At 46.1% G+C, this 20,339-nt stretch overlaps 1 protein-coding gene across 1 annotated transcript in view; it reads left to right on the plus strand.

Moving 5' to 3' along the window:
• Window positions 1-20,339, plus strand: part of LOC126336587 (disks large 1 tumor suppressor protein) — a 4,198,467-nt gene that overhangs the window by 806,314 nt on the left and 3,371,814 nt on the right. The window lies entirely within an intron of this gene.

Genomic DNA, 20,339 nt, shown 5'->3' on the forward strand with positions numbered 1-20,339 from the left:
ACTAACCTAAGGACGTCACACACGCCCATGCCCGACGCAGGATTCGAACCTGAAACCGTAGCGGTCCCGCGGTTCCAGACTGAAGCGCCTAGAATCGCTCGTCCACAAAGGCCGGCTCCTGAAAGAGTGTGAGCAGATACTGCAGTATTACAGTCGTCCACATTGGGACTGAATATGCTGGTGCACACGTCATGCCATGTGCAGTTCATTTTAGTGGAGTTTTATGTCCCAGTCCTTTCTAATGACAGCAGTGTCATTGTTGAGTTTGTCTAGCTGCCATGTTAGCAACTATGTAAAGAGCAAATCACTGTGCTATTTATACAGTGTGCAAAAAGCGATTCGTAGGACCGTGCAGTCCACTGACTCTGTTCTCCGAACTAAATTTGGCTTAGTAACCTATCGTTTCCGGACAATTTTGTCCTTCTCCGTCATTCGTCAGAGTTGATATCCGCAACACGAACACATCCTCTGTAACTGCGACTAACGGCAAACCCCATAGATTACGGGAGACAGTTACAACATGTGCCTTTCCGCTGCTGCCGAAGTGGCATGTATTGACGCCTCATTTTGAGAGGAATGTGTCGCAGGATAACGTTGATGAATCAGTCGAGCCGGTGACGTAGCGGCCTCAATAGCAGTCACGCGCCAGCGGACGTCATCAGTCAATGTCAGCGTGAGCGACGCCTCCACAGCAGGTAGCCCCATCATCCTGTCATGGTCGCCAACTACCCGGCTGTATCTTACTGCCCAGTTGGCACCTTCTTGTGATTTTGCAAGCGCAAACCAATATCGACATGAGTTACCTAATAGCGTGTTAGAGTGATAATTTCAATGAATTAATCCAAAATGATGTGGAATGGTACCTTTTAAAGATAACATATTAACTTCTTGCACTTGTCAGTGGAAAAGACTAGGCACTTACAGAGTATTAAGTAGTAAATTGGCTTACTAGTGTAAGTATTTAAAACCTATCTTTCAATTACAATCAGTTGTGGCGGTCTTGTATTTAAGAGTTCAGATCTGTAAGCTTTAAGTGGCAACTGTTAAAATCTTCCGCCCCAGTAAGCTGAACAAATACACTAAAGCGCCAAAGGAACTGCTATAAGGATGCTTATTCAAATACAGGGACATGTAAACATACGGCGCTGCGGTCGGCAACGCCTGTAAAAGACAAGAAGTGTCTGGCGCAGTTTTCAGATCGGTTACTGCTGCTACAATGGCAGTTTATCAGCATTTAAGTGAGTTCAAACGTGGTGTTACAGCTGGTGCACGAGCGACGGGACGCAGCGTCTCCGAGGTAGCGATGAAGTGGGGATTTTCTCGTACGACCGTTTCACGAGTATATCGTGAATATCAGGAATCATGTAAAACACTAAATATTCGACATCGCTACGGGCAAAAAAAAAAAAAAAAAAAAAAAAAAAAATTCTGCAAGAACCGGACCAACGGCGACTGAAGAGAATGTTTCACCGTGACGTAAGTGCAACGTTTCCGCAAAATGCTGCTGATTTCAATGTTGGGCCATCAACAGGTGTCAGCGTGCGAACCATTCAACGAAACAAAATCGATATTGGATTTCGAAGCTGAAGGCCCACTCTTATACCATTGATGACTGCACGACACAAAACTTTACACCTCGCCTGGCCACATCAACACTGACATTGAACTGTTGATGACTGGAAACATACAAGCGGCTGGACGTGTACGGGTATGGAGATAACCTTATGAATCCATGGACCATGCATGTTAGCAGAAGACTGTTCAAGCTGGTGGAGGCTCTGTGGTGTGGCGTGTGTGCAGTTGGAGTGATATGGGCCCCTGATACCTGAATCCTATCTGATCACCTGCATCCATTCATGTCCACTGAACATTCCGACTTACTTGGGCAATTCCAGCAGGACAATGCTCCATCCCACAAGTGCAGAATTGATACAGAGTGGCTCCATGAACACTCTTCTGAGTTTCAACGCTTCCGCTGGCCACCAAACTCGGGGTACATGAACATTATTGGGTATATTTGGGATACCTTGCAACGCGCTGTTCAGGAGAGATCTCCAACCCCTCGTACTCCTGCGGACTTAGGGTCAGCCTTGCATAATTCGTGGTGTCAATTCCCTCCAGCACTGCTTCAGACATCATTTGAGTCCATGCCACGTCGTGTTGCGGCACTTCTGCGTGTTCTCGGGGCCCCTACACGATAGTAGGCAGGTGTACCAATTTCTTTGGCTCTAGGGTGTAATATAACTCTGGCTCAAGGTGAATCATACATACAAAATCCTCAGTAGTGCGCAACAGATAATTATTTAAGAGTCTTCCATGACACTAAATGTTCGTAAGATCGCCTTCATACACGAAATTCCTGTAATGTAAAACTTCCGCCTGTTTCGGCGTGGTATACTCGTAATACATTGTTACGTAAAAAGTAAGGACAAGATGCGTAAAGTAACAAAATCACTAACAATTCGGTGGAAATAAATGACAGTGTGCGAACATGTTGTCAGAAGTGTCTCAGTCGTGCACGTGTAGCTAGACCTCATAAGACGCGAGATCAGCGTCACGACAGCGCTAAATGAGCTGAATGATGTTGGCCCCACGACTCGAGGCTGGTGAAGAAACGGCTACCGTAAAGACAACGTGTATCAGTAAGCGACCGGTTGTGATGCATTGTAATGGTGGTCTTTACAATCTGGCCCGGAGACAACATTTTGATCACTTCCGCGGCCAAGTGGCACACGGAAACTGGAAGCAGCACGACGCGAAATGTAGTGTGAGGAGGGCTATGCCAGAGGCGTTCAATGAAATCGAAAGTAAAGTTCTATGTACTGACTTGGCAGAAAATCCTAAAAAATTATGGTCTTATGTCAAACCGGTAGGTAGATCAAAACAAAATGTCCAGACACTCTGTGACAAAATGGTACTGAAACAGGGGATGACAGACTAAAGGCCGAAATACCTAATGTCTTTTTCACAAGCTGTTTCACAGAGGAAGACTGCACTGTAGTTCCTTCTCTAGATTGTCGCACAGATGACAAAATGGTAGATATCGAAATAGACGACAGAGGGATAGAGAAACAATTAAAGTAACTCAATAGAGGAAAGGCCGCTGGACCTGATGGGATACCAGTTCGATTTGACACAGAGTACGCGAAGGAACTTGCCCCCCTTCTTGCAGCGGTGAACCGTAGGTCTCTAGAAGAGCGTAGCGTTCCAAAAGATTGGAAAAGGGCACAGGTCATCCCCGTTTTAAGGAAGGGTCGTCGAACAGATGTGCAGAACTATAGACCTATCTCTCTAACGTCGATCAGTTGTAGAATTTTGGAACACGTATTACGTTCCAGTATAATGACCTTTCTGGAGACTAGAAATCTACTCTGTAGGAATTAGCATGGGTTTCGAAAAAGACGATCGTGTGAAACCTAGCTCGCGCTATTCGTCCACGAGACGCAGAGGGCCATAGACACGGGTTTCCAGGTAGATGCCATGTTTCTTGATTTCCGTTCCCGACAGTCGTTTAATGAACAAAGTAAGAGCATGTGGACTATCAGACTAATTGTGTGATTCGATTGTAGAGTTACTAGGTAACAGAAAGCAGCATGTCATTCTCAGTGGATAGAAGTCTTCCGAAGTAAGAGCGATTTCAGGTGTGCCGCAGGGGAGTGTCGTAGGACCTTTGCTATTCATAATATATGTATATAAATGGCCTTGTGGATAACATCGGAAGTTCACTGAGCCTTTTACGAATGATGCTGTATTACATTGAGAGGTTGTAACAATGGAAAATTGTACTGAAATCAGGAGGATATGCAACTGGAAGCGGTTAATATCAATTATCTGGGAGCAGGCATTAGGAGTGATTTAAAATGGAATGACCATATAAAATTAATCGTCGGTAAAGCAGATGCCAGACTGAGATTCATTGGAAGAATCCTAAGGAAAAGCAGTCCGAAAACAAAGGAAGTAGTTTACAATACACTTGTTCGCCCACTGCTTGAATACTGCTCACCAGTGTGGGACCTGTACCAGATAGGGTTGATAGAAGAGAGAGAGAAGATCCAACGGAGAGCAGCTCGCTTCGTTACACGGTCATTTAGTAATCACGAAGGCGTTACGGAGATTATAGATAAACTCCAGTGGAAGACTCTGCAAGAGAGACGCTCAGTAGCTCGGTACGGGCTTTTGTTAAAGTTTCGAGAACATACCTTCACCGAAGAGTCAAGCAGTATATTGCTCCCTCCTACGTATATCTCGCGAAGAGACCATGAGGATAAAATCAGAGAGATTAGAGCCCACACAGAGGCAAACCGACAATCTTTCTTTCCACGAGCAATACGAGTCTAGAATAGAAGGGAGAACCGATAGAGGTACTCAAGGTACCCTCCGACACACAGGTGGCTTCCGGAGTATGGATGTAGGTGTAGATGTAGAAGCAGGACGAAGTGTAACGAGCATAGCGCCAAAGTTTGGTATTATTAACAGCATTATTTCACTGGGAGCGTTCCGAACCACGGGCATTGTTGCCCCTAGAAGAGGAAGTGATAGCCCACAGTCAGTTACAGCGGTAGATGACCGCAACATTGAGCAACAGGCAAGAATTGACCCACGCCAGACAGCGTGTGTAGTAGCATTTGCATTTTAAAGGACTGCAAGGCAATCAGTTTCGTGTGGTTCCACAGGGGCCCACGGACTGCATGGATGGCTTCTTTTCCTAGCCAACAGAACGTTGTGTTGCGCTGACGTGCGCGTATCGGCGGCACGTTTGCGATGGTGTCAAGATTACGGAAGTGGGACCAGCAACGAGTGGTGTGAAGTGTTCATCTCGTATGAGAACGTATTCAGTCTGCTTCTGCACATGTTATCAAATGGCGAGAAGTGAGAACAAATAATGAACTCAGGAAAACGATCGAACATGATGCTTTTGTGGTTCGCATGTTATGGTGCGAGAAGGCTTTATGTTGCATGGTCATACCAACCTTCCAATCTTTGAACACAGCACACTCACCAGCCAACATTACTGTGACACTGTACTCCTTCCCCATGTGCGTCTTTGCAGGACTCTATTCTGCTGTGGCTAATTTTTCGTGAATGGCAACGCGCGAACGCATTGGCCGGGTTAGGTGGAGCAGCTTTCGGAGCTAGAGTATATGCAGCGACTGGATTGGTGTCCCGGTTCCATCCGGACTCCCTCCCCGACTTAAACCCCATAGACGGCGTGTGGAGTGCGTTGGGGAGACACTTTGCAGCACGTCCACATGCGCCGAAGACCATTCAGCAGTTGTTAACTGCGGTGGTGGAGGAATGGAACGCTCTGCCACAGAAACTCCTTACCGATCTTTCAGACAGAATGAGAGCACGTTGCAGAGCATAGACTGCCGTCCGTCATGATCACACAGGAACTGTGTCCCGCCTTTTGTAATATCCAGAGGACCACAGTAAATTATCGTCTATACGAAGGTTGCCCAGAATGTAAGGCACCGCATTTTCATTTCTTCATCAATTCTTTATTGGAGCCGGCCGCGGTGGCCGTGCGGTTCTGGCGCTGCAGTCCGGAACCGCGGGGCTGCTACGGTCGCAGGTTCGAATCCTGCCTCGGGCATGGCTGTGTGTGATGTCCTTAGGTTAGTTAGGTTTAAGTAGTTCTAAGTTCTAGGGGACTTACGACCTAAGATGTTGAGTCCCATAGTGAATCTTTATTGGAGCCGGCCGCTTTTCTACTTGCACTTGGCAAGTTTTTTTTCCTACTCATCTGCATTACCCTACATTTTTCTGTGTTTAAAGCAAGCTCCTGTTCTTAATACCAAAGGAAGTTATGTTTAAGTCATCTTGTATTGTAATTTCCTTAAGTCGCTTCAGCCAAATGCTGGGATGTTTCCTTTGAAAGGACACGGCCCACTTCCTACCCCATCCTACACTTCCCGATGGGACCGATGACCTCGCTTTCTGGTCCCCTCCCTCAAATCTACCAACCAACCGTCTTGTATCCTCCTACAGTTGTATGTTAACCGGGGACCTAGAAACGACGGAGAGGCTCCGTCCCCGCCGCAGGCTCAGTGGTCCACAATCCCACGACGACTACCACAGTCCACTTCACCCCTCCGCTGCCCTACACCGAACCCAGGGTTATTGTGCGGTTCGGCCCCCGGAGGACCCTCCGAGGGAACGTCTCACACCAGACCAGTGTAACCCCTATGTTTGCGTGGTAGGGGAGTAATGGTGGTCTACGCGTACCTGCAGGACTTGTTTGCGCACCAATCGCCGACATAGTGTAGGTTAGGCTGAACAAGAGGAACCCGCCCGCATTCGCCGTGGCAGATGGAAAACCGCCTAAAAACCGTCCACAGACTGGCCGGCTCACCGGACCTCGCCACAATGCCAGGGACCAAGCGCTCCCTCCCAATCCGGAAAGCCGTGCATTGGACAGCACGGCTAACTGAGCGGGACTCCTACTCAACGACGACACCTTCTCATGTACCTCAGCATCATCAGAAAACTGTGGAAGATTACTGCTCGCCATGCCCTTCATATCACGTTCTTATTTAGAGAGTGTCGAAAAGAAGTGCCCTAGTGCAGCTACAGAGCTTTCAGCTCTTCAGTCTCCACAGGCACGCAGAACTAAATATTGGAATATTGCGGCCGTATACCACCCGCGCAGGGGCACTTTCCGTGACGCAAGTGCTTCACGGGCTTGTAAACAAGAATTGCGGGCCGTATCTCGCCGACGCGCCGGCTGCAAAACGAGGAGCCGGCGCTTGCCAGCAACCTGTCGCCGTGTGTGACCGCCGGACCGTGACGTTGTTAGGCAGTGCGTGCTGCCACGGCGTGCTGGCCTCTGATATCGACAGCGAGAGGTGCGCATGAGCAGCTGGCTGACTGATGCCGGCAAACAACACCGCGCGCCTCGCAGCTGCCCCATACCCCCATCTTTGTGCGTTTGCCTCGTGACCTCCGAGCACTGCTTACTCCACTCACACTGAAGTGACAGAAGTCACTGGGTACCTCCTAATATCACGTCGGACGTTCTTCTTCCCGGCATATTGTGGCAGTTCGACGTGGTATGCACTCAACAAGCGGTTGTAAGTCCTCTGTAAAAATATGGAGCCACGCTGCCTGTACTTTTTTTAAGTCATCACTCTTGTGGCTGGCCACGCGGGATTAGCCGAGCGGTCTAGGGCGCTGCAGTCATGGACTGTGCGGCTGGTCCCGGCGGAGGTTCGAGTCCTACCTCGGGCATGGGTGTGTGTGTTTGTCTTTAGGATAATTTAGGTTAAGTAGTGTGTAAGCTTAGGGACTGATGACCTTAGCAATTAAGTCCCATAAGACTTCACACACATTTGAACATTTTTTTCTTGTGACTGGTTTGATGCGACGCGGCCCGCCACCAATTCCTATCCTGTGCCAACATCTTCACCTCAGAGTAGTACTTCAAACCTTCCTTACTTATTCGTGACTTGGACTTTGGTGACCATATGCCTGCTCCACACTCCTCCTTCTTCGTTCCAGATTGCGGGCTTCCTGCCACCGCTCGCCCGCTCCTAGTCCCATGTCCTCAGTGTCCTTGTCAATATTGTCCTTCCATCTTGTCCGCTGCCGTCCTCGGTATCTCCTTCCAGCTACAGCTCCCAGAAACACATCATGGGGTATCCTCCCTTCATTCATCCTTGCTACATTTGCAGCCAAGGTCCAGCCGAGGACATGGGGCTAGGAGCTGGCGAGTGATGGCAGTTGGCTCGCAATCGGAAACGATGGAGGAGGAGTGTTGAGCAGGCATATGGTCACCAAGGCCCAAGCCACGGATAAGTAAGTATGGTTGGAAGTACTACTCTGGGGTGAAGATGTTGGTACAGGAGAGGAATTCGTGGCGGGCCGCGTCGCATCAAACCAGTCACAAGACTGATGACTTGAAAAAAAAAATAGGCAGTGTAGCTCCATATTTATGGAAATGAAGTCTCATACTCCGTGACAGAGCGTAGGGGAACGAAGCGGGAGACCCGCACCGCTTTACTAGGCAAGGTCCTCGTTGAGGTGGTTTGCCATTGCCTTCCTCCGACCGTGATGGGGATGAACGATGACGATGAAGACGACACAACAACACCCAGTCATCTCAAGGCAGGAAAAATCCCTGACCCCGTGCTCGGGGAGCGACAACTCTACGGCGAGACCACGAGAAGCGGACCCATATTTATACAGAGCACTTCTCTTCTTCTTATTCTTTTTATGTCAGGCTGTGCGTAAAGCTCTTTTAATTCTTGTTTTTTTTTTTTTAGAATTCTCCATTCCCCTGTTTGTGAATCTATCACAGGACCATATTTTTTTCTGAGGTTTTTTCGTTCGAAAGCAAGTAGTTTTACTTCGTATGTTCTCCTAAAGAGAGGCTTTCACAACTATACATAATCCCTGGCATAATCGTACTTTGGTACAGCCTGATCTTAAAACTTCTTGACACGGATCTTTTCTTCAGCACATCCTGGAGGCTAAAGTATGCTCTGTTCGCTCCAACAATTCTTGCATTTATATCATATTCACAGTGGTTCTGATCACTGCAGAGATACCAAGGTATCTGAAAGTATTTGACCTCTTGAATCGGAGACTGTCCACCGTGAACGGGTCCCCATCTGTCGCTGACTTGCTCAGTAACATGAATTCTGTCTTATCTTCACTGACTTGCAGGCCTGCCCTACTGGCAATCTTGCAGTACGAGCGTACCACTCTCCTGAGCTCTTCTCTACTACCGTTGATTAGGATTATATCATCCGCGAGTGCAGTCGAGTCATTGACATGTTGTCTAGGCGTATTTCAATGGGGTCAGTTTTCATAAATTTCTTGTCTATTTTGCCTAGCACAAGGTTAAATAATATTGGGGCGAGGGCGTCTCCCTGTCTGAGGCTGGTTCGAACTTCGAACTGTTCTGATAGACCGGTACTGGTCTGCACTTTAACGAGTGTTTTTTCTACACAAATTGGCACCAAGCGAGTTATTTTAGGTGGAAAGTGCAATTCTTTTAGTACTCTGATTATAGTATCCCTGTGTACGCTGTCAAGGGCTTTTTTGAAGTCAATGAAAAGCATGTGAATGCCTGTATTACACAACTAGCAATTAAAATTGCCACACTAAGAAGAAATGCAGATGATAAACGGGTATTCAATGGACAAATATATTATACTAGAAATGACATCTACATCTACATCCACACTCCGCAAGGAACCTGACGGTGTGTGGCGGAGGGTACCCTGAGTACCCCTATCGGTTCTCCCTTCTTTTCCAGTCTCGTATTGTTCGTGGAAAGAGGGATTGTCGGTGTGATTCTGTGTGGGCTCTAATCTCTCTGATTTTATCCTCATGGTCTCTTCGCGAGATATACGTAGGAGGGAGCAATATACTGCTTGACTCCTCGGTGAAGGTATGTTCTCGAAACATTAACAAAAGTCCGTACCGAGCTACTGAGCGTCTCTCCTGCAGAGTCTTCCACAGGAGTTTATCTATCATCTTTGTAACGTTTTCGCGATTACTAAATGATCCTGTAACGTAGCGCGCTGCTCTCCGTTGGATCTTTTCTATCTCTTCTATCAACCCTATCTGGTATGGACCCCACACCGTTGAGCAGTATTCAAGCAGTGGGCGAACAAGTGCGCTGTAACCTACTTCCTTTGTTTTCAGTTTGCATTACCTTAAGATTCTTCCAATGAATCTGAGTCTGGCAACTGCTTTACCGACAATTGATTTTGTATGATCATTCCATTTTAAATCACTCCTAATGTCTACTCCCAGATAATTTATTGGATTAACTGCTTCCAGTTGCTGACCTGCTATATTGTAGCTAAATGATAAATGATCTTTCTTTCTATGTATTCGCAGCTCATTACACTTGTCTACATTGAGATTCAATTGCCTTTGCCTGCACCATGCGTCAATCCGTTGCAGATCCTCTTGCATTTCAGTACAGTTTTCCATTGTTACAACCTCTCGGTACACCACAGCATCATCTGCAAAAAGCCTCAGTGAACTACCGATGTCATCCACCAGGTCATTTATGTATATTGTGAATAACAACGGTCCTATGACACTCCCTTGCGGCACACCTGAAATCACTCTAACTTCGGAAGACTTCACTCCATTGAGAATGACATGCTGCGTTCTGTTATCTAGGAACTCCTCAATCCAATCACATAATTGGTCTGATAGTCCATATGCTCTTACTTTGTTCATTAAACGACTGTGGGGAACTGTATCGAACGCCTTGCGGAAGTCAAGAAACACGGCATCTACCTGTGAACCCGTGTCTATGGCCCTCTGAGTCTCGTGGACGAATAGCGCGAGCTGGGTTTCACACGACCGTCTTTTTCGAAGCGCATGCTGATTCCTACAGAGTAGATTTCTAGTCTCATTAATAAACGGTCACAACGCCCAAATAGTACTAAGGACAGAAAGTTGGCTGAAACCAGACGTAAACAGTAATGAAATCCTAAACTCAAATTGGAATGTATACCGCAGAGACAGGCTGGACAGTGAAGGGGGAGGCGTGTTTATAGCGATAAGAAGTGCAATAGTATCGAAGGAAATTGACGGAGATCAGAAATGTGAAATGATTTGGGTGTAGGTCACTGTTAAATCAGGTACAGACATGATAATTGGATGTCTCTATAGGCCCCCGGGCTCAGCAGCTGTTGTGGCTGAGAACCTGAAGAACAATTTGGAAAATATTTCGAGTAGATTTCCCCGCTACGTTAGAGTTCTGGGTGGAGATTTTAATTTGCCGGATATACACTGAGAGACTCAAACGTTCATAACGGGTGGCAGGGACAAAGTATTCAGTGAAATTTTTTAAGTGCTTTATCTGAAAAGTACCTTGAGCAGTTAAACAGAGAACCGACTCGTGGCGATAACATATTAGACCTTCTGGTGACAAACAGACCCGAACTATTTGAAACAGTTTATGCAGAACAGGGAATCAGCTATCATAAAGCGGTTACTGCATCGATGATTTCAGCCGTAAATAGAAATATTAAAAAAGGTAGGAAGATTTTTCTGTTTAGCAAAAGTGACAAAAAGCAGATTACAGAGTACCTGACGGTTCAACACAAAAGCTTTGTCTCAAGTACAGATAGCATTGAGGATCAGTGGACAAAGTTCAAAACCATCGTACAATATGCGTTAGATGAGTATGCGATAAGCAAGATCGTAAGAGATGGAAAAGAGCCACCGTGGTACATCAACCGAGTTAGAAAACTGCTGCGGAAGCAAAAGGAACGTCACAGCAAACATAAACATAGCCAAAGCCTTGCAGACAAACAAAAATTACGCGAAGCGAAATGTAGTGTGAGGAGGGCTATGCCAGAGGCGTTCAATGAATTCGACAGCAAATTTCTATGTACTGACTTGGCAGAAAAACCTAAGAAATTTTGGTCTATGTCAAAGCGGTTGGTGGATCAAAACAAAATGTCCAGACACTCTGTGACCAAAATGGTACTGAAACAGAGGATGACAGACTAAAGGCCGAAATACTAAGTGTCTTCTTCCAAAGCTGTTTCACAGAGGAGGACTGCACTGTATTTCCTTCTCTAGATTGTCGCACAGATGACAAAATGGTAGATATCGAAATCGACGACAGAGGGATAGAGAAACAATTAAAGTAACTCAAAAGAGGAAAGACCGCTGGACCTGATGGGATACCAGTTCGATTTGACACAGAGTACGCGAAGGAACTTGCCCCCCTTCTTGCAGCGGTGTACTGTAGGTATTTAGAAGAGCGTAGCGTTCCAAAGGATTGGAAAAGGGCACAGGTCATCCCCGTTTTCAAGAAGGGATGGCAAACAGGTGTGCACAACTATAGACCTATATCTCTAACGTCGATCAGTTGTAGAATTTTGAAATACGTATTATGTTCGAGAATAATGACTTTTCCGGAGACTAGAAATCTACTCTGTAGGAATCAGTATGGGTTTCGAAAAAGACGGTCGTATGAAACCCAGCTCGCGCATGTGATTACATTTTCATGCAATTTGGGGGCATAGATCCTGAGAAATTAGTATCCAGAACAACCACCTCTGGCCGTAATAACGTACATGATATGCCTTAGCATTGAGTCAAGCAGAGCTTGGTTGGCGTGTACAGGTACAGCTGCCCATGCAGCTTCAACACGATACCACAGTTCATTAAGAGTAGTGACTGCCGTATTCGACGAGCCAATTGCTAGGCCACCATTGACCAGACGTTATCAATTGGAGAGAGATCTGGAGAATGTGATGGCCAGGGCAACTCTCGAACATTTTATGTATCCAGAAAAGCCCGTACAGGACCTGCAACATGCGGTCGTGCATTTCTCTGCTGAAATGTAGGGTTTCGCAGGGATCGAATGAAGGGTAGAGCCAGAGGTCGTAACACATCTGAAATGTAACGTCCACTGTTCACAGTGCCGTCAGTGTGAGCAAGAGGTGACCGAGACGTGTAACCAATGGCACCCCGTACCATCACGCCGGGTGATACGCCAGTTTGGCGCTGACGAATACACGCTTCCAATGTGCGTTCACCACGATGTCGCCTAACACGGATGCGACCATCATGCTACTGTAAACAGAAACTGGATTCATCCGAAAAAAAAATGACGTTTTGCCATTCGTGCACCCAGGTTCGTCGTTGAGTACACCATCGCAGGCGCTCCTGTCTGTTAAGCAGGGTCAAGGGTAACCGCAGACAGGGTCTCCGAGGTGATAGTCCATGCTGCTGGAAACGTCGTCGAACTGTTCGTGCAGATGGTTGTTGTCTTGCAAACGTCCCCATCTGTTGACTCAGGGATCGAGACGTGGCTACACGATCCGTTGCAGCCATGCGGATAAGATGCCTGTCACCTCGACTGCTAGTGATACGAGGCCGTTGGGATCCAGCAAGGCGTTCCGTATTACCCTCCTGAACCCACCGATTCCATATTCTGCTAACAGTCATTGGATATCGACCAACGCGAGCAGCAATGTCGCGATACGATAAACCGCAATAGTGATAGGCTACAATCCTACCTTTATCAAAGGCGGAAACATTATGTTACGCATTTCTCTTTCTTACACGAGGCATCACAACAACTTTTCAACAGGCAACGCCGATCAACTGCTGTTTGTGTATGAGAAGTCGGTTGGAAACTTTCTTCATGTCAGCACGTTGTAGGTGTCGCCACCGGCGCCAACCTTGTGTGAATGCTCTGAAAAGCTAATCATTTGCATAGCACAGTATCTTCTTCCTGTAAGTTGTATTTCGCGTCTGTAGCACGTCATCTTCGTGGTGTAGCAATTTTAATGTCCAGTAGTGTATATTCCCAGCATTTCTCAGTTGTTTGACGTAGGGTAAATAGGTGGTTCACTGTTGATCTGTTGGGTCTAAGCCAAAATTTTTAGTCTCCTACTGCTTCTTCAGCAAGTGGTAGTATCCTATTTAGGAAGCATAGAGGTAGTACTTTATAGCTGACATCTAGCACCGATATCCCCCTATAACTGTTACGTACCAGGGCTTCATTCTTGTTCAATAATGGGCAGATGATGGCCATCTTCCAGTGTTCTGGAGACTTTCTTGCTGCCAAACCTTGGGTATGAGACTTGTCATGGTTCTTACTAGGTCAGGTCCTCCATTTTTTATGAGCATTGCAACAATTTGTTCTTCCCCCGCCGCTTTGTTGTTTTTTAATTTTTTGAATATTTATGTAATTTCAAATTCAGTGGGAGTAGTCACTTCTGTGTCCACAGTTTGTAGGGACTGAAAAGGAAGAATTTATGTGGGATCTACGCAACTTACAACCTATGTCCTCAATTATTTGCTGGATGTGTCCCAATCTCTCTCTTCTCCTACAGTTGTTATCCTCTACAACTACTTCTAGTACAATGGAAGTCATTCTTTATGTCTTAAACACATGTTGTACCATCCTGTCCCATCTCCTTGTCAGTGTTTTCCGTATATACTCCCGTCGTCGATTCTGTGGAGCACCACCTCATTTCTTACGTTATCAGTCTACACAATTTTCAACATTCTTCTGTAGCAACACATCTCAAATTCTTCAATTCTCTTCTGTTCCAATTTCCGAGCATTTTGTGTTTCACTATCATACAAAGCTGTGCTCTAAACGCACATTCGTGGAAATTTCTTCCTCAAATTAAGGCTTACGTTTGCTACTAGGTGACTTCTCTCGGCCAGGAATGCCCTTTATGGCAGTGCTAGTCTGCCTTTGATGTTCTCTTTGCTCCTTCCGTCATCGGTGATTTAGCTGTCTAGGTAACAGAACTTCTTAGCTTCATCTACTTCGTGACCATCAGTCCCAAAATTAAGTTTCTCGCTGTTGTCCTTTCTGCTACTTCTCATTACTTTCGCTATTCTTCAGTTTACTTTCTGCCCATATTCTGCACTCAATACACTGTTTATTCCGTGCAGCAAATCTTGTAATTCGTCTTAAATATCACTGAGGGTTGCAATGTCATCATCGAATCATACCGTTATTATCCGTTCACGTTCAATTTTATTTCCACGTGTGAACCTTTTTTTTATTACAGTCATTGGTTCTTCGATGTATCGATTGAACAGTAAGGCCGAAAGGAGACATCCCTGTTCTACACCCTTTTTAATCCGAGCACTTCTTTCTTGGTCTTCCGTTCTTATTATTATTTCTTGGCTCTTGTACGTATTGTGCATTGCCCATCTCTCCCTATAGGTTACGTCTACCTTACTTGGAATTTAGAACAGCTTTCACCATTTAATATTATCGAAGGCTTTTTCCAGCTCCACAAATCCTATGATCGTGTCTTGATTTTTCTTTACTCTTTCTTCCTTTACAACGTCAGAATTGCCACTCTGGTGCCTTTACCTTTCCTAAAGCCAAACTGAACTTCGTCTAACACAGCCTCTATTTTCTTTTCCATTTTTCCGTACATTATTCTTGTCAGAAAGTTGAATGCATTAGATGCTAAGCTGATTGTACGATAATTCTCGCACTTCTCGGCTCTTGCAGTTTTCAGAATTACGTAAATGACATTTTTACGACAGTCGGATTGTACACCGCCGGACTCATACACTCTACACACCAATGTGAATAGGCCTTGACTGCCATTTCTCCTAAAGATTTAGAAGTTCTGATGGAGTGTATCTATTAGTTCTGCTTTATTCTATATTAAGTCTTCCAAAGCTCTTTTACTGATTCAAATGCTGGATCCCATACCTCTATTACAGTGAAGAGCCAAAGAAACTGGCACACCTTCCTAATATCGTGTAGGGCCCTAGCAAGCACGCAGAAGGACTCGACCTAACGTCTAATGTAGTGCTAGAGGGAATTGATATCATGAATCCTGCAGGGCTGTCCATAAATCCATAAGAGTACGAGGGGGTGGAGATCTCTTCTAACAGCATGTTGCAAGGCATCCCAGATATGCCGAATAATGTTCAAGTCTCGGGAGTTTGGCGGCCAGCGAAAGTGTTTAAAATCAGAAGTGTGTTCGTGGAGCCAGTCCTTAGCAGTTCCGGACGTCTGGGGTGTCGTATTATCCTGCTGGAATTGCCCGAGTACGTCGGAATTCACAATGGACATGAAAGGATGCAGGTGAGCAGACAGGATGCTTACGTACGTATCAACTGTCAGACTCATATCTAGACTTATCAGGGGTCCCATATCGCTCCACATGCACACACCCCACCAGCTTCAACAGTCCCTGCTTACATAGAGGTTCCGTAGATTCATGATGTTGTCTCCTTACCCGTACACATCCACTCTCTCTATACAGTTTTAAGGGACTCTCGTCCGCCCCGGCAACATGTTTCCAGTGATCAACAGCCCATGCGATGTGTAAAACTTTGTGTCGTGCCGTCATCAAAGCTACACGAATGGGGCTTCGGCTCGGGAAGCCCATATCGATGATGTTTCGTTGAACGGTTCCCACGCTGACACTTGCTGATGGCCCAGCACCGAAACCTGCAGAAATTTGCGGATGGGTTCAACATCCATCACGCTGAACGATTCTCTTCAGTCGTCGCTGGTCCAGTTCTTGCAGGATCGTTTTCTGCCCGCGGCGATGTCGGAGATCTGATGTTTTACCGGATTCCAAATATTCACGGTACACTCGTGAAATGGACATACGGGAAAATCCACACTTCATCCATACCTCGGAGATGCTGTGTCCTATCGCTCGTGCGCCGACTGCAACACCACGTTCAAACTGACTTGAATGTTGATAACCCGCCATTGTACCACCAGTAACCAGTCTAACAACTGCGCCAGACACTCGTTGTTTTATTTAGGCGTTGCCGAGCGCAGCGCCGTATTCTGCCTGTTTACATATCTCTGTGTTCTGAATACTCATGCGTATACAAGTTTCTTTGGCTTTTCATTGTATATCTACTCTTACTTCTTCTTTTATCACGCCATCAGACAAGTCTTCTCCCTCATAGAGTCCTTCACTATACTCTTTCCACCTGCAATAGTGGAATTCCCATCGCACTCTTAATGTTATCATCCCTTCCTTTTAATTACACCGAAGGTTGTTTTGACTTTTATATATGCTGAGTCAGTCTTCCGACACTCATTTGTTTATCGATTTGTTCACATTTTTCATGCATCCATTTTTCTTTACCTTCCCTGCACTTCCTATATATTTCATTTCTAAGTGACTTGTTTTCTGTATTCTTGAATTTCCCAGAACATGTTCGTACTTCCTTCTTGCATCAATCAACTGAAGTCTTTCTTTCTGTTACTGATGGTTTCTTCGCATTTACGCTCTTTGTGCCTATGTATTTCTTTCCAACTCCTCTGGTTGTCCTTTCAAATGATGACGATTCCTCTTCAACTGAACTGCCTGCTGAGGTATTCATCACCGCAGTATCTATAGCCTCAGAGACCAGCAAGAGTATTTCTTCACTCCTTAACACTTCCGTACTTTTGCGCATTGATTCTTTCAGACTAATCTCTTAAACTTCAACCTGCTTTCATCACTACTAAACTGTGGTACAAACCTATATCTGGTCCTGGGTACGCCTCACAATCCAGTTTCTGATTACAGAATACCCACCTTATTACTAGCTGAGCTTTTAGGATTGATTCCATTAGTTTTTCTTCTCTCCCATTCCTACTAAAAACTAAACCTCGCCAGAAAAGGTAATAATTACACCCCACCTGAACAGGCTGTGAACGGCGAACGGTACCGACCAGCCGCCAAGTCATCCTCAGAACGGAGGCGTCACTGGATGCGGATATGGAGGGGCATGCGGCCAGCACATCGCTCTCCCGGCCGTATGTCAGTTTACGAGACCGGAGCCGCAACTTCTCAATCAAGTAGCCCTCTAGCTTGCCTCACAACAGCTTTGGGTAGGTCATATGGTCACCCATCCAAGTGCTTGCCCAACCCGACAGCTCTTAACTTCGGTGATCTCACGGGAACAGGTGTTACCGCTTTGGCAACACCGTTCTCTTTGGCTACTACCAAGCCCATATTCTCGCAAACCATTTCTTGTAACCCTTCCCATACAACCGCATTCCTATCCTCCATGACCACCTGCTTTTATGTACTGAATTACCGATTCAGTATCTTCGTATACTTTCTCTGTGTCTTCATCTCTTGCTTGCGCCATCGGCATTTATACCTGAACCGTCGTTGTCGGCGCTGGCTTGCCGTCGATTTGGATAAGAACAGCCCGATCACCTGCCATCTGTCAGACTGTGACCACAGTCTTTCCTCCCACCTTCCACCCAAAACTTCCCTTCTTACCAATACAAGACGCCACAGTGGTGTTCCTTTCCTTAGTCCTTGGCCGGCGCGAATTATCTGATGTTCATGAATAAAATATACCCTGCTCTGAAAAACTTAAGTACTAGCCAGTTAAAGTTACGTAGTATATTAACAACTCGATGGAAATGAATGAAGGTGCAGAAGCATGTTGCCAGAGGTCTCTGAGTCGTGTACAGAAACCTTGACATCACACGATGTCGGGTCAGAGGGACTATAGCGCCAAATGGGGCCAGGTCCAGTAGCACGAAGTAGCTGAAGAAACTGGAAAAGACAGTGCGTGCCAATCGGTGAGCAGTTATGGCTCGTTTTTGGGATGTTATTCAGTACGACATATCCTGGAGACATTTGCATGACGTCACGCGGGCAACAAAGGTCGGGAAACTGCAAGAAGGACGAAGTGCGACGACTGTAGCCCAGGAGTTTTGTAGCTTGCAGCATTGTTTAACGTGCATGGTGGTGCCGCCTCCCTCCAGCGACCTGCGTAGTCCTCTTTTCTTCCATGCCACGATGCATCGCCCCTGTTATCCGTGCCAAAGGTAGACATGCCGGCAATTAGGTATGTGGTCATACTGTTCCGCCTGATCAGTGTATGCCGCTGGCCGCCGGATCCTAAGAAAATAGCGCTCTGTGTGGTTTCGTCGGCCTGGAAGAGAAATCGCCGATGTATCGTGGCTAGAAGTCACCTGTGCGACCTAAATGGTGGAGAAGTTTTAAACGATTCATGTGTCTATCACGTTATCGGCAAAAAACGCGAAAATCGCGAGCCCAACGACGTGGGAACATCGGGCTGGCAGCACGTCGGGTCGCGCATGCGCAGTTCGCTCTCCGCTAATCAGTGGCGCTGCGGGAGGCTGATTGCGTACCAGCAGGGCAGGCTTTGATTGCCGCTCCACTGCTGTGCTGTCCGCGGTCGACTGCTGGATGCTATCTCTACCAGACACCGACGACGCCGGCGAAACCCGGTTTACTGTTTACTAGCACACCGAACTACGCCGCCGCTGCACCCCTCCAATAACGTAAACAAAATTTAAAAAATCCCTCGCTATTTGTTATCAACGACCCTGTGTTAGCTGTTTACTAAACGGTCCCGCCCATACATTACGCAAAAAAAGGAGCGAAATCTTAGTGTAGCGAAAAAAAATGAATTAAATTTTTTTATTTGTATTTATAGAGTGCAGTCAAAAATGGTTCAAATGGCTCTGAGCACTATGGGACTTAACATCTGAGGTCATCAATCCCCTAGAATTAGAACTACTTAAAACTAACTAACCTAAGGTCATCACACACATCCATGCCCGAGGCAGGATTCGAACCTGTGACGGTAGCGGTAGCGCGGCCCCAGACTGTAGCGCCTACAACCGCGCGGCCACTCCGGCCGGCAAAGTGCAGTCAAACAGAAACGACAGAGAGGGGAGAAACAGGTAAACGATTTATTGTTTCAAATGTATTCGCCAGAAGTGTTAAGAGATTTATCCCACTATGAGACAAGACGGTCATTGTGTTCGTGGAAAAATGTTTGCAATTGCCCTCCCACAACTTGCCAATGTTGTTTCGACTGCGATGCAGATGTTTCGCTGGAAGCCCTTGTACAACCTCCATACAGTGCCGATATCTCTCCATGCGATTTCCATGTCTTTGGATCCCTGTGGAAATGTATTCGTGGCTTTCGATTTGCTTCGGCGAAGAGGTGCGCGCCTCAGTACAATCATGGTCCCGAAGACACCAGCAAACATTTTTCCTTGAAGGCACAGAACGTCTTATCTCACGGTGGGGTAAGATTATTAACAGTTATGGCGATTGCTTTTGAAGTAATCAACAATTTATTTGCGTTTTTTTCATCTGTCTCTTTTTCATTTGACTGCTTCTTGTAATGCAATGAAAACATCACACAAATGTTGAAAATGTTCAAATGTGTGTGAATTCCTACGGGACCAAACTGCTGAGGTCATCGGTCACTAGACTTACGCACTACGTAAACTAACTTAATCTAACTTATGCTAAGAACAAAACACACACAAACTCACACACACACACACACACACACACACACTCACGCCCGAGGGAGGACTCGAACCTCCAGCGGGAGAGGCCGAACACACAAATAACAAAGTAAAAGTGTACAAATTCATTACAATACTAATTCAACATGTAATAAGCTTACGTATATGTTTTTTAAAAGTGCAAGTGCAATATAAGAGTATGAATTAAAATGTTTTATGAATTATGGAACGAATTTATTAGAAGCGTAGTTCATATACATTTTTTGAAAACTACAAAAAAAAAGTGGTTCAAATGGCTCTGAGCACTATTAGACTTAACATCTGAGGTCATCAGTCCGCGAGAACTTAGAACTACTTAAACCTAACTAACCTAAGGACATCACACACATCCATGCCCGAGGCAGGATTAGAACCTGCGACCGTAGCGGTCGCGCAGCTCCAGACTGAAGCACCTCGAACCGCCCGGCCACCACGGCTGGCTTTTAAAACTACAAATGCAGTCGTACTGGTCATAAGTTTTCTCATGGACAACAGCAGTTGAAGGGAAAGCTAACACCCAAAGCAGCGCTTACAACAAAAAATGTTGAAGCAAGAGTCTGCA

Source organism: Schistocerca gregaria, chromosome 2 (assembly GCF_023897955.1).
Source record: "Schistocerca gregaria isolate iqSchGreg1 chromosome 2, iqSchGreg1.2, whole genome shotgun sequence".
In the NCBI taxonomy this organism is placed as follows: domain Eukaryota; kingdom Metazoa; phylum Arthropoda; class Insecta; order Orthoptera; family Acrididae; genus Schistocerca; species Schistocerca gregaria.